Source organism: Phalangium opilio, unplaced genomic scaffold (genome assembly GCF_054372755.1).
Source record: "Phalangium opilio isolate 3A_F unplaced genomic scaffold, DU_Popi_V2 ptg000113l_1, whole genome shotgun sequence".
Taxonomy (NCBI): domain Eukaryota; kingdom Metazoa; phylum Arthropoda; class Arachnida; order Opiliones; family Phalangiidae; genus Phalangium; species Phalangium opilio.
Window position 1 is genome coordinate 74,765 of NW_028324209.1, and position 12,174 is coordinate 86,938.

The following is a 12,174-nucleotide window of genomic DNA, read 5'->3' on the forward strand; positions in this document are numbered from 1 at the left end:
GTTTCTACTAGAGATACGGGGATGTCGTTTGAGTATGTTATAGCCCAATTTGTCCCCCATCCTACTATACCAAAGGTTTGGGGTTGCGTCATATAGGGGCCGAGAAATTAAGCGAAATATTCAAAAATATGCCATAAAAATAGCGTCACACCCAACTTTAGAGTCTCGTAACTCTGGTTCTACTAGAGATACGGGGCTGTCCTTTGAGTATGTTATAGTCCAATTTGTCCCCCATCCAACCATACCAAGAACATAGGGCTACGACAAACAGGGGCCGAGATATTAAGCAAAATGTTCGTCAACGTATGGTATCGTCTCACTTATATTTGCTATGTTACTTATGATTTTAGCACTGAACTTTGTAGGCTCATAACTCTCGTTCTATTAGAGATACGGGGATCTCCTTTGGATATGTTATAGTACTCTTTGCTCCCCATACAAGGATACTTTAAACTTGAGGCTACCTCAATATCGTCGTCAACTTATTTTTTGTCTCACTTATTGTTAGGAGGTTACTTTTGATTTTTGAAAATAAACTTTGCAGGCTCGTAACTCTTTTTCTAGTAGAGATACGCGGATGTCCTTTGAGTATGTTATAGCCCAATTTGTCCCCCATCTAACCATACTAAAAACTTTGGGCTACGACAAACTGGGGCCGAGTACTTAAGCAAAACGTAAAGAAACAAACCCCTCCATAGGAAATGCATTAAACTAAATTTTGGAGGCTCGGAACTCTGGTTCTACCAGAGATACGGGGATGTAAATAATGTGACCTTGACACAAATGTTCGGATAATTATAAAGGTCTTTACATATCCCAAGCGAAAAAAAAACTTCGCGGTTTCGAACCTGTGGCCTTCCGTGAGTGAGGCGGATGTGTTAACCACTACACTACAGATATGTTATTACGGGTGGCCGAGAATACAGGGCCGAGTAATTAAGGAAAAAGTAAAGAAACAACTCCTTCCATAGGAATAGCATTAGACCCAACTTTGGAGGCTCGTAACTCTGGTTCTAGTAGAGATAAGGGGATGTCCTTTGAGAATGTTATAGTGCAATTTGTCCCCCATCTGACCATACTAAAAACGTAGGGCTACGACAAACATGGGCCAAGTAATTAAGCAAAACGTAAACGAACAACCCCTCCATAGGAATTGAATTAGACCCAACTTTGCAGCCACGTAACTCTGGGTCTACTGGAGATACGGGGATTTCCTTTTAGTATGTTATAGTGCAATTTGTCCCCCATCTAACCATACTATAAACTTAGGGCTACGACAAACAGGGGCCCAGTAATTAAGCGAGGCTCGTAAGTCTGGATCCACTAGAAGTGCTATAGCCCATTCGATTGGTAATTAAAAGCAGATTCCTCTGTTGGTAAAGGAGTTAGGGGCGAGAGCGAGTTTCAACGATGTGCACTTTTGGTTTTTCTATCTATACACTTTTGATAAAATTTCTTCAGGATAATGTAATTACTTTTCTATTTAGTATCAACTTTGCAACCCAAATACTTGTTAATTCCTCTCAATCCCGTTTCAAAGGGCTAAGTAATTAATTGTCTTAAAGTAATTAATTAAGCTAACTTTGGAGAATTACGAATTAAGTTTTTAAAACGCTTATTTATTGTTGACGGGGGAAGTTTGTAAAAATGCACTGAAACTAAAAGACGCCTTCTTTAACATTTTATTCACAAATTTAAACAATTGCAACGGCTTAAAAATTTAAACAGTTTACGAAATTTAAAATATTTTACGTAACCATTAGGTGGCAATTTACGTTAAAATTTATTACATTAAAAAAATAGTAATAAAGATTAAATTAACGCAAAAAATTAATGGAATGATAAAAAGTTATAATTAAACGAAACAATAATATTTAAATAAAAAGAAGATTTTAAAAATTACAATTAAAACCAATTAAAAACAATTAAAACCAATTAAAAAATTAAAGTGATAAGAGTTTGCAATGGTGGTTTTTTGATTCACTCATGACTATATAAATACATATATATGTTAAAATGGTGGGTGGGAACTTACGGAGTTCGAAGGTCTTGGATTCGATCATCAAGCGTCAGGAGCGGCCCGAAATTCGGCCTTGGAAGAGGGCCAATTAAAAACAATTAAAAACAATTAAAACCAATTAAAAACCAATTAAAAACCAATTAAAAACCAATTAAAAACCAATTAAAAACAATTAAAAACCAATTAAAAACAATTAAAAACCAATTAAAAACAATTAAAACCAATTAAAAACAATTAAAAACAATTAAAACCAATTAAAAACAATTAAAACCAATTAAAACCAATTAAAACCAATTAAAAAACATAAAAAAATTAAAAAAGTAAGGCGATAAGAGTTTGCAATGGTAGTTTGATAAACCAGAAACTAAAAGCATCTCGGCTCCTTTTTTAGGAGGATTGCGTAGAATGTTTCTTATCAAGTCACGGATAAAAGAATCGGGGTCTCGAAATTCTTCAACGTCTTTCACTTTAGATAGTTCAAACCGTTGCCCACATCCATTGCATCCGATATTGGCATGAGAGTATGTGAAGTATATCTTAGCTCCACAGTGCTCATCCGGACAATTACCCCTTAACATCTTCTTACGCTGCTCCATTTCCGAATTCTATTAAGCTTGTCATTAAAACGGAATAATTAGCGTAGCTTATTCCTGATCAGCGCCATCTACCCATAGCGGTGACTTTGAGAACTACTGTAAGCGGCAAGCCAATCAGATGTCGCTAAAATCTGGTGACGTCATTTTTGGTAAGACCCCCCCCCGAGAGTGCCAGTACTGCAGTGACGTCACCAGATTTTAGCGACTTCTGATTGGCTTGCCGATTACAGTAGTTCTCAAAGTCGCCGCTATGGGTAGGTGGCGCTGATCAGGAATAAGCTACGCTAATTGTAAACTTTACAGAGCTCTAAGACACTATCGCGTGATGTCGTTGTAATTAAAAAAATCTTACCTGACTGATATTAAAAAGTACGTTGCTTATTTACCGTCAAAACAAGTAAACATTAAACAATCATCTCATCTGGTCTCTGGGCCACCGAAGCCAAGGCTTAGTCATCCGCCGCTTTATATAGTATTAACTTTAAAATTTATAAGTTAAAATAATAAAAGCAATAAAAACATTAAAAGCGATAAAAGCGATAAAAACGATAAAAACGATAAAAACGATAAAAGCAATAAAAACGAATCCGACGGATCCGAAGCACACTGTGAATACCAACCGTCCACAACGTCCTTTTATAGCTAAAAATCTGGAGGCACCAAAGAGAATTTAGAAGGGGAGTGGAAAGGGTGGTTTGGAATCTAGCGCAACGTCGTCTGCTAAACGTTATCTAGGGCTAGGCAGGTCGATTTCCGATATATATTTTTTTTTTTTTATTTTGCTCTGGGTCCGGGACTAGGCGGGGGCTTGGTGCCATATAGCCAGAATTTTGTAGTTAGTTCAGGTGTAGCCGGAGCTTCCGTTTAAAGATCGCCAGCATTTGTAACAGAGAGATTTTAGAACATGTGACCGGAAACTCGCCTACCCCAAAAAGCTCAACGCGACAACTAGTTTGGGCTTCATCACCTTTAATAGAGTCTTCCACTCCCCTTCTAAATTCTCTCTGATCAAATTAGCGTCTCTGAACTCTGCAGCAATCACGTGTAAGATTTTGAACCAATGAAATTCAGCGTTTATAAAATAAAGGGAGGGGTAAACCAATTTCCCCCCTTATTTGCAGTGCTGCCAGCGTCATTTAACGTTTTGTTGTTGCACGCTTGGAAACCCGAGACCAGTGATGCCAGATTGAGGGAAATTTCCCATATCTGGGGAAATTTTGACTCCTAAAAACGGTATAAAGGGAAAAGGGAAATTCCACCAAAAATTTGCTAAATCTAGGGAAATTCCATGGGAAGAAATATTTTATTCAAAACCTACTATCTCAACATAGAAAATTAAACAACTTCATCAAATTGACCTATTAATTACGTTGGATTCTTATTAGATGGCAACCCTGCTACTGTTTTTAGTAATTTCCAAACATTGAATAAAGTCGTCTGCTAAATAACTGACCCATTGTAATCGTTAGGAAAATACATCGCCAAAAACAGTTGTCAAGCTATAATTCTAACATTTTCTATGCGCAGAATCTGGCAACCCTGAACTAGGGAAATTTTGGTCCAAAAAGGGAAATTTTAAGGGTTAGAAAGGGAAATTCCATTTTCCCCACCTGGCATCAGGGCCGGAAATAAGCACAGGACACTGGACATTGTCCAATAAAATTTTTAAATGTCCCATAATTTTTTTGAAAACTAAGGGGGTCACTGGACACTTTGACCTATAAATATTCCGGAGTTTTGATACCTTGACTATGGAGAAGCGACACCATTTTTGCACACTCCAGTGGACAATGTCCTATAAATTTTCTAGTCAAACAGGGGGTCACTGGACACATGTCCTATAAAAAATTTTTCTTATTTCCGGCCCTGCCTGGCATCAGGCTGGGAAATAGCAGTGCACTTCCTCTGGTCCAAAACCAGTTTATTAATTGCTTGGACTAGTTTTTTAATTCAAAAAGTGGGGGTTACTGGTCCTCGGGACCAGTTTATTAATTGCAAATCTATTGGAGAACAAAGGCTGGGACCAGTCCGGAGACCAGTTAATTATTTCGGGGGTCACTGGTCCCAAGGACTAGTTTAAAAAATATCCTTATTTCCCAGCCTGCCTGGCATCACTGCCGCTAGGGCGATCAGGCTGACTGTCGGACCGAGGGAATAACGCACACACGGAATAACGTATAATCGGAATAACGCATAAAAACCGGAATAAGGCATAATGGGAATAAGGCATAAACGGAATAGCGCATAAACGGATTAACGCATAACCGGAATAACGTATAACCGGATTAACGCATAACCGGAATAACGTATAACCGGATTAACGCATAAACGGAATAACGCATAGCCGGAATAACGTATAACCGGATTAACGCATAGCCGGAATAACGTATAACCGGATTAACGCCTAACCGGAATAACGCATAACCGGAATAGCGCATAACCAGAATTACGCACAAACGGAATAACGCATAAACGGAATAGCGCATAAACGGATTAACGCACAAATGGAATAACGCATAGCCGGAATAACGTATAACCGGATTAACGCCTAACCGGAATAACGCATAACCGGAATAGCGCATAACCAGAATTACGCACAAACGGAATAACGCAAAACGGAATAGCGCATAAACGGATTAACGCATAAACGGAATAACGCATAAACGGAATAGCGCATAAACGGAATAACGTATAACCGGATTAACGCATAAACGGAATAACGCATAAACGGAATAACGTATAACCGGATTAACGTACAACCGGAATAACGTATAACCGGATTAACGCATAAACGGAATAACGCATAGCCGGAATAACGTATAACCGGATTAACGCATAACCGGAATAACGTATAACCGGATTAACGCCCAACCGGAATAACGTATAACAGGATTAAAGCATACACGGAATGGCGCATAAACATTTAGAGACGGTCCCCTATCATGGCTTTAGGAAGGTTCTGTTCGGATCTCGCCTGAGCTACGCTTTCAACGCTTCTAGCAGAAAAGGAAGAGTTTCTTGACGTCATAGACTTATAGAAAGTAGTACGAGATCGCTGGCGATCCAAAAGTTATTTTTGGAACTAAAGCTACTTTATGAGCCAATCCACGGCTTGTTTCAACGAAGTGTACAATTGTTTTTATATCTATATACTTTTGATGATATTTACAGAGGCGTAGCCAGGGATTTTGATGCCCAGGGCGGTTGCGGCGGTTAAATGGGTTAACCCCCAATTCACCCAATTTAAAACACCCAATTCGCATTTATCCAAGCCTCAATCAACCCAATTCCCAGTTCTCCTATTCCAATTAACCCAATATTGCATACCCAAAAAGACTCAAATAGAGTAGAATTTGATGGTTTTATTTATTTATTTTTTCATTCCATAAGGGATACACTTACTTGAAGTGTATAACCGCTCCAAAGAGGGAGAGACGTCCTCCTTACCAAACCAAACCTAACCTTACATAACATAACAGTAACGTTTTGGAAAAGGCATATTATTTGAGAAGTCAATGAAGCTAAACATCAATATTTTGGAAAAGGCGTAACATTGTTAAATGATTAATAAAATGTTATTAACCTAACTTAACCAAACCAAAACCTAACCTAAGCTAACATAACATAAAATAACAGTAATGTTTTGGAAAAGGCGAGATCCGAACAGAACCTTCCTAAAGCCATGATAGGGGACCGTCCCTAAATGTTTATGCGCCATTCCGTGTATGCTTTAATATTGTTATACGTTTTTCCGGTTGGGCGTTAATCCGGTTATACGTTATTCCGGTTATGCGTTAATACGGTTATACATTATTCCGGCTATGCGTTATTCCGTTTATGCGTTAATCCGGTTATGCGTTATTCCGTTTATGCGTTATTCCGTTTATGCGTTAATCCGGTTATACGTTATTCCGGTTATGAGTTAATTCGGTTATACGTTATTCCGTTTATGCGTTATTCCGTTTATGCGTTATTCCGGTTATACGTTATTCCGGTTATACGTTAATCCGGTTATACGTTATTCCGTTTATGCGTTAATCCGGTTATACGTTATTCCGGTTATACGTTATTCCGTTTATGCGCTATTCCGTTTATGCGTTATTCCGTTTATGCGTTATTCCGTTTATGCGTTAATCCGTTTATGCGCTATTCCGTTTATGCGCTATTCCGATTGTGCGTAAATCTGGTTATGCGCTATTCCGGTTATGCGTTATTCCGTTTATGCGTTAATCCGGTTATACGTTATTCCGGTTATGCGTTAATCCGGTTATACGTTGTTCCGCCTATGCGTTATTCCGTATATGCGTTAATCCTGTTATACGTTATTCCGGTTATGCGTTAATCCGGTTATACGTTATTCCGTTTATGCGTTAATCCGTTTATGCGCTATTCCGTTTATGCCTTATTCCCATTATGCCTTATTCCGGTTTTTATGCGTTATTCCGATTATACGTTATTCCGTGTGTGCGTTATTCCCCCTTCCCTGACTGTCAGATCAGATGCTGCTGAAGTTTGTTTATTGTTATTAAGAAGTCGTCAATTTGCTGTCGTTTAAGTGAAACGTTTATTGTCATTTTAAAATCTAACGAAGTAACATTTAAAGTTAAGCGTGCTGTAATTTAGTTTGTTTAAAAGACGTCGTGTGGCCCCGTGGGTAAGTTTCATAAGTTAATACTATATAAAGCGGCGGATGACTAAGCCTTGGCTTCGGTGGCCCAGACCAGATGAGATCTTGGATTAAAAACAACTACGTAGTTGTTTTTAATCCAAGGTTTCCCCATTTTCTTTTTAGTCGAGTTTGCTACCGAATCTTTAGTCAAGTCTGTCGCGGATAAAATTCGTGAACAAACAAAGTTAGCCGAAAAATTTGTTGAAAACTTGCCCTTAACTCCACCTACGAAATTGGTTGCTTCCGCTCCTAAGGTATAACGTTATTAAAAAAGAAAATGTTTACAAGATGTTAATCAAGTTATTTAATTACTAATTAGCTCTTGCGTAAAGAGGAATTAGGCGCTAGCAAAACGGAACTCAGCCAATTAATGAAAAAAGTGGCCATAGTTGCCCCTCAACAACTGAAAAGACATACTTTAGAAGCTGCGGAAAATTACGATTCCATGAGGCCTAAAAACAAAAAGGTTTATTTTTCTATTTGTTTGTTTGTTTGTTTGTTTGTTTATTAATTAACTAACTAATTTAGCTCATTTATTTATTTGTTTTAATAGCAGCAAAGTCCAAATTCTGCCGCTTTAGCCTCCACACCTCAACGAAAAATTGTCAGAGTTTTTTTAATATATCTTTTCTTTTTATATTTTAATTCAAGACTATTTTTTTTTTAATTTTACCGAACTGTTTTTAATAAACTTTTAATTTTATTACATTTTGATTATTACCTTTTGCTCTCATTTTAGAGCCTAACCTTTTAACCTGTTATTTTATTTTATTTTCCCTCTCTATTTTTGGGGACTAATTTGAACGTCTGCCTATCCTTTCAAGGCTGGCTAAATTTTCGTCTGAATTCGGTGCTGCGCTCTTCGCGCCCTTTTCTTTTGCCCCCTATTTTGGGGGCTATTTTCTAGGAGGTAAAAAGGGGACCCCTTTTTCTTTTCAAAGATGGGCCTATCTTCCCCCTTTTTCCTCATATTGGTATCTTTCAACCAGATCTACATGAATGCGAGTTTTCTTTACATGAATTTTAGAATTTATATGAAAATATATACAAACAATTATACAAACATTAACAATTATTTCAAAGTTTTTTACAGAGTTGTAACTTCTGATGGTTCTACTAGACATAGGGGGATGTCCTTTGAGTATGTTATAGTCCAATTTGTCCCCTTTCCAACGATACTAAAAACTTTGGGCTACGGCAAACAGGGGCCGAGATATTAAGCGAAATATTCAAAAACATGCCATAGAAATAGCGTCACACCCAACTTTGTAGGCTCATAACTCTCGTTCTATTAGAGATAGGGGGATGTCCTTTGAGTATGTTATGGTCCAATTTGCCCCCCATCTAACCATACTAAAAACTTTGGGCTACGACAAAGAGGGGCCAAGTAATTAAGCAAGGCTCGTAAGTCTGGATCTACTAGAAGTGCCATAGCCCATTCGATAGGTAATTAAAAGCAGATTCCTCTGTTGGTAAAGGAGTTAGGGGCGAGCGAGTTTCAACGATGTGCACTTTTGGTTTTTCTATCTATACACTTTTGATAAAACTTCTTCAGGATAATGTAATTACTTTTCTATAGAGCTATCTCAGAACCCTTATTGTGACGTCACCCATGCTATTTGCCCATAGAACCAAAGCGGTACCAAAGATGGCCGCCCACTGCCAAAGCTAAGCCTATGACGTTTTACCTAGGCACTGACGTCACAGCTGAGATAGCTCTATTAAGTATCAACTTTGCAACCCAAAGACTTGTTAATTCCTCTCAATCCTGTTTCAAAGGGCTAAGTAATTAATTGTCTTAAAGTAATTAATTGCCTTAAAGTAATTAATTGCCTTAAAGTAATTAATTGCCTTAAAGTAATTAATTGCCTTAAAGTAATTAATTGCCTTAAAGTAATTAATTGCCTTAAAGTAATTAATTGCCTTAAAGTAATTAATTGCCTTAAAGTAATTAATTGCCTTAAAGTAATTAATTGCCTTAAAGTAATTAATTGCCTTAAAGTAATTAATTGCCTTAAAGTAATTAATTGCCTTAAAGTAATTAATTGCCTTAAAGTAATTAATTGCCTTAAAGTAATTAATTGCCTTAAAGTAATTAATTGCCTTAAAGTAATTAATTGCCTTAAAGTAATTAATTGCCTTAAAGTAATTAATTGCCTTAAAGTAATTAATTGCCTTAAAGTAATTAATTGCCTTAAAGTAATTAATTGCCTTAAAGTAATTAATTGCCTTAAAGTAATTAATTGCCTTAAAGTAATTAATTGCCTTAAAGTAATTAATTGCCTTAAAGTAATTAATTGCCTTAAAGTAATTAATTGCCTTAAAGTAATTAATTGCCTTAAAGTAATTAATTGCCTTAAAGTAATTAATTGCCTTAAAGTAATTAATTGTCTTAAAGTAATTAATTGTCTTAAAGTAATTAATTGTCTTAAAGTAATTAATTGTCTTAAAGTAATTAATTAAGATAACTTTGGAGAATTACGAATTAAGTTTTTAAAACGCTTATTTATTGTTGACGGGGGAAGTTTGTAAAAATGCACTGAAACTAAAAGACGCCTTCTTTAACATTTTATTCACAAATTTAAACAATTGCAACGGCTTAAAAATTTAAACAGTTTACGAAATTTAAAATATTTTACGTAACCATTAGGTGGCAATTTACGTTAAAATTTATTACATTAAAAAAATAGTAATAAAGATTAAATTAACGCAAAACAATTAATGGAATGATAAAAAGTTATAATTAAACGAAACAATAATATTTAAATAAAAAGAAGATTTTAAAAATTACAATTAAAACCAATTAAAAACAATTAAAACCAATTAAAAAATTAAAGTGATAAGAGTTTGCAATGGTGGTTTTTTGATTCACTCATGACTATATAAATACATATATATGTTAAAATGGTGGGTGGGAACTTACGGAGTTCGAAGGTCTTGGATTCGATCATCAAGCGTCAGGAGCGGCCCGAAATTCGGCCTTGGAAGAGGGCCAATTAAAAACAATTAAAAACAATTAAAACCAATTAAAAACCAATTAAAAACAATTAAAAACAATTAAAACCAATTAAAACCAATTAAAACCAATTAAAACCAATTAAAACCAATTAAAAACCAATTAAAAAAGTAAGGCGATAAGAGTTTGCAATGGTAGTTTGATAAACCAGAAACTAAAAGCATCTCGGCTCCTTTTTTAGGAGGATTGCGTAGAATGTTTCTTATCAAGTCACGGATAAAAGAATCGGGGTCTCGAAATTCAACGTCTTTCACTTTAGATAGTTCAAACCGTTGCCCACATCCATTGCATCCGATATTGGCATGAGAGTATGTGAAGTATATCTTAGCTCCACAGTGCTCATCCGGACAATTACCCCTTAACATCTTCTTACGCTGCTCCATTTCCGAATTCTATTAAGCTTGTCATTAAAACGGAATAATTAGCGTAGCTTATTCCTGATCAGCGCCATCTACCCATAGCGGTGACTTTGAGAACTACTGTAAGCGGCAAGCCAATCAGATGTCGCTAAAATCTGGTGACGTCATTTTTGGTAAGACCCCCCCCCCGAGAGTGCCAGTACTGCAGTGACGTCACCAGATTTTAGCGACTTCTGATTGGCTTGCCGATTACAGTAGTTCTCAAAGTCGCCGCTATGGGTAGGTGGCGCTGATCAGGAATAAGCTACGCTAATTGTAAACTTTACAGAGCTCTAAGACACTATCGCGTGATGTCGTTGTAATTAAAAAAATCTTACCTGACTGATATTAAAAAGTACGTTGCTTATTTACCGTCAAAACAAGTAAACATTAAACAATCATCTCATCTGGTCTCTGGGCCACCGAAGCCAAGGCTTAGTCATCCGCCGCTTTATATAGTATTAACTTTAAAATTTATAAGTTAAAATAATAAAAGCAATAAAAACATTAAAAGCGATAAAAGCGATAAAAACGATAAAAACGATAAAAACGATAAAAGCAATAAAAACGAATCCGACGGATCCGAAGCACACTGTGAATACCAACCGTCCACAACGTCCTTTTATAGCTAAAAATCTGGAGGCACCAAAGAGAATTTAGAAGGGGAGTGGAAAGGGTGGTTTGGAATCTAGCGCAACGTCGTCTGCTAAACGTTATCTAGGGCTAGGCTGGTCGATTTCCGATATTTTTTTTTTTTTTATTTTGCTCTGGGTCCGGGACTAGGCGGGGGCTTGGTGCCATATAGCCAGAATTTTGTAGTTAGTTCAGGTGTAGCCGGAGCTTCCGTTTAAAGATCGCCAGCGTCTGTAACAGAGAGATTTTAGAACATGTGACCGGAAACTCGCCTACCCCAAAAAGCTCAACGCCATATCTTGTTTGGGCGTCATCACGTTTAATAGAGTCAAAGGGGGGGCCTTCTACTCCCCTTCTAAATTCTCTCTGATCAAATTAGCGTCTCTGAACTCTGCAGCAATCACGTGTAAGATTTTGAACCAATGAAATTCAGCGTTTATAAAACAAAGGGAGGGGTAAACCAATTTCCCCCCTTATTTGCAGTGCTGCCAGCGTCATTTAACGTTTTGTTGTTGCACGCTTGGAAACCCGAGACCAGTGATGCCAGATTGAGGGAAATTTCCCATATCTGGGGAAATTTTGACTCCTAAAAACGGTAAAAAGGGAAAAGGGAAATTCCACCAAAAATTTGCTAAATCTAGGGAAATTCCATGGGAAGAAATATTTTATTCAAAACCTACAATCTCAACATAGAAAATTAAACAACTTCATCAAATTGACCTATTAATTACGTTGGATTCTTATTAGATGGCAACCCTGCTACTGTTTTTAGTAATTTCCAAACATTGAATTACCGAAAGTCGTCTGCTAAATAACTGACCCATTGTAATCGTTAGGAAAAT

The 12,174-nt window shown here is 36.8% G+C and overlaps 4 long non-coding RNA genes across 6 annotated transcripts; 2 read left to right on the forward strand and 2 right to left on the reverse strand.

Annotated features, from left to right (window-relative positions):
- The first annotated feature begins 1,449 nt into the window (after positions 1–1,449).
- Positions 1,450–7,988, forward strand: LOC149623079 (uncharacterized). Of its 3 annotated transcripts, none has more exons than XR_016374913.1 (5): positions 1,450–1,467; positions 2,412–3,849; positions 7,409–7,539; positions 7,605–7,751; positions 7,839–7,988. It is a non-coding gene; the product is annotated as an uncharacterized LOC149623079 (long non-coding RNA). The 3 variants fall into 3 exon arrangements; XR_016374912.1 differs by lacking the exon at positions 1,450–1,467 and having other exon boundaries at positions 3,524–3,660; positions 3,738–3,849; XR_016374911.1 differs by lacking the exons at positions 1,450–1,467; positions 2,412–3,849 and adding an exon at positions 7,106–7,270.
- On the reverse strand, positions 1,599–4,756 carry LOC149623080 (uncharacterized). Its single transcript, XR_016374914.1, has 3 exons — positions 3,975–4,756; positions 2,969–3,840; positions 1,599–2,625 (listed from the first exon to the last, which is right to left on the reverse strand). It is a non-coding gene; the product is annotated as an uncharacterized LOC149623080 (long non-coding RNA).
- Positions 7,989–9,654: 1,666 nt separating the features above from the next.
- LOC149623081 (uncharacterized) lies at positions 9,655–10,839 on the forward strand. The gene is made up of 2 exons (XR_016374924.1): positions 9,655–10,411; positions 10,483–10,839. It is a non-coding gene; the product is annotated as an uncharacterized LOC149623081 (long non-coding RNA).
- Positions 9,832–11,867, reverse strand: LOC149623082 (uncharacterized). The gene is made up of 2 exons (XR_016374923.1): positions 11,038–11,867; positions 9,832–10,693 (listed from the first exon to the last, which is right to left on the reverse strand). It is a non-coding gene; the product is annotated as an uncharacterized LOC149623082 (long non-coding RNA).
- Positions 11,868–12,174: the final 307 nt, after the last annotated feature.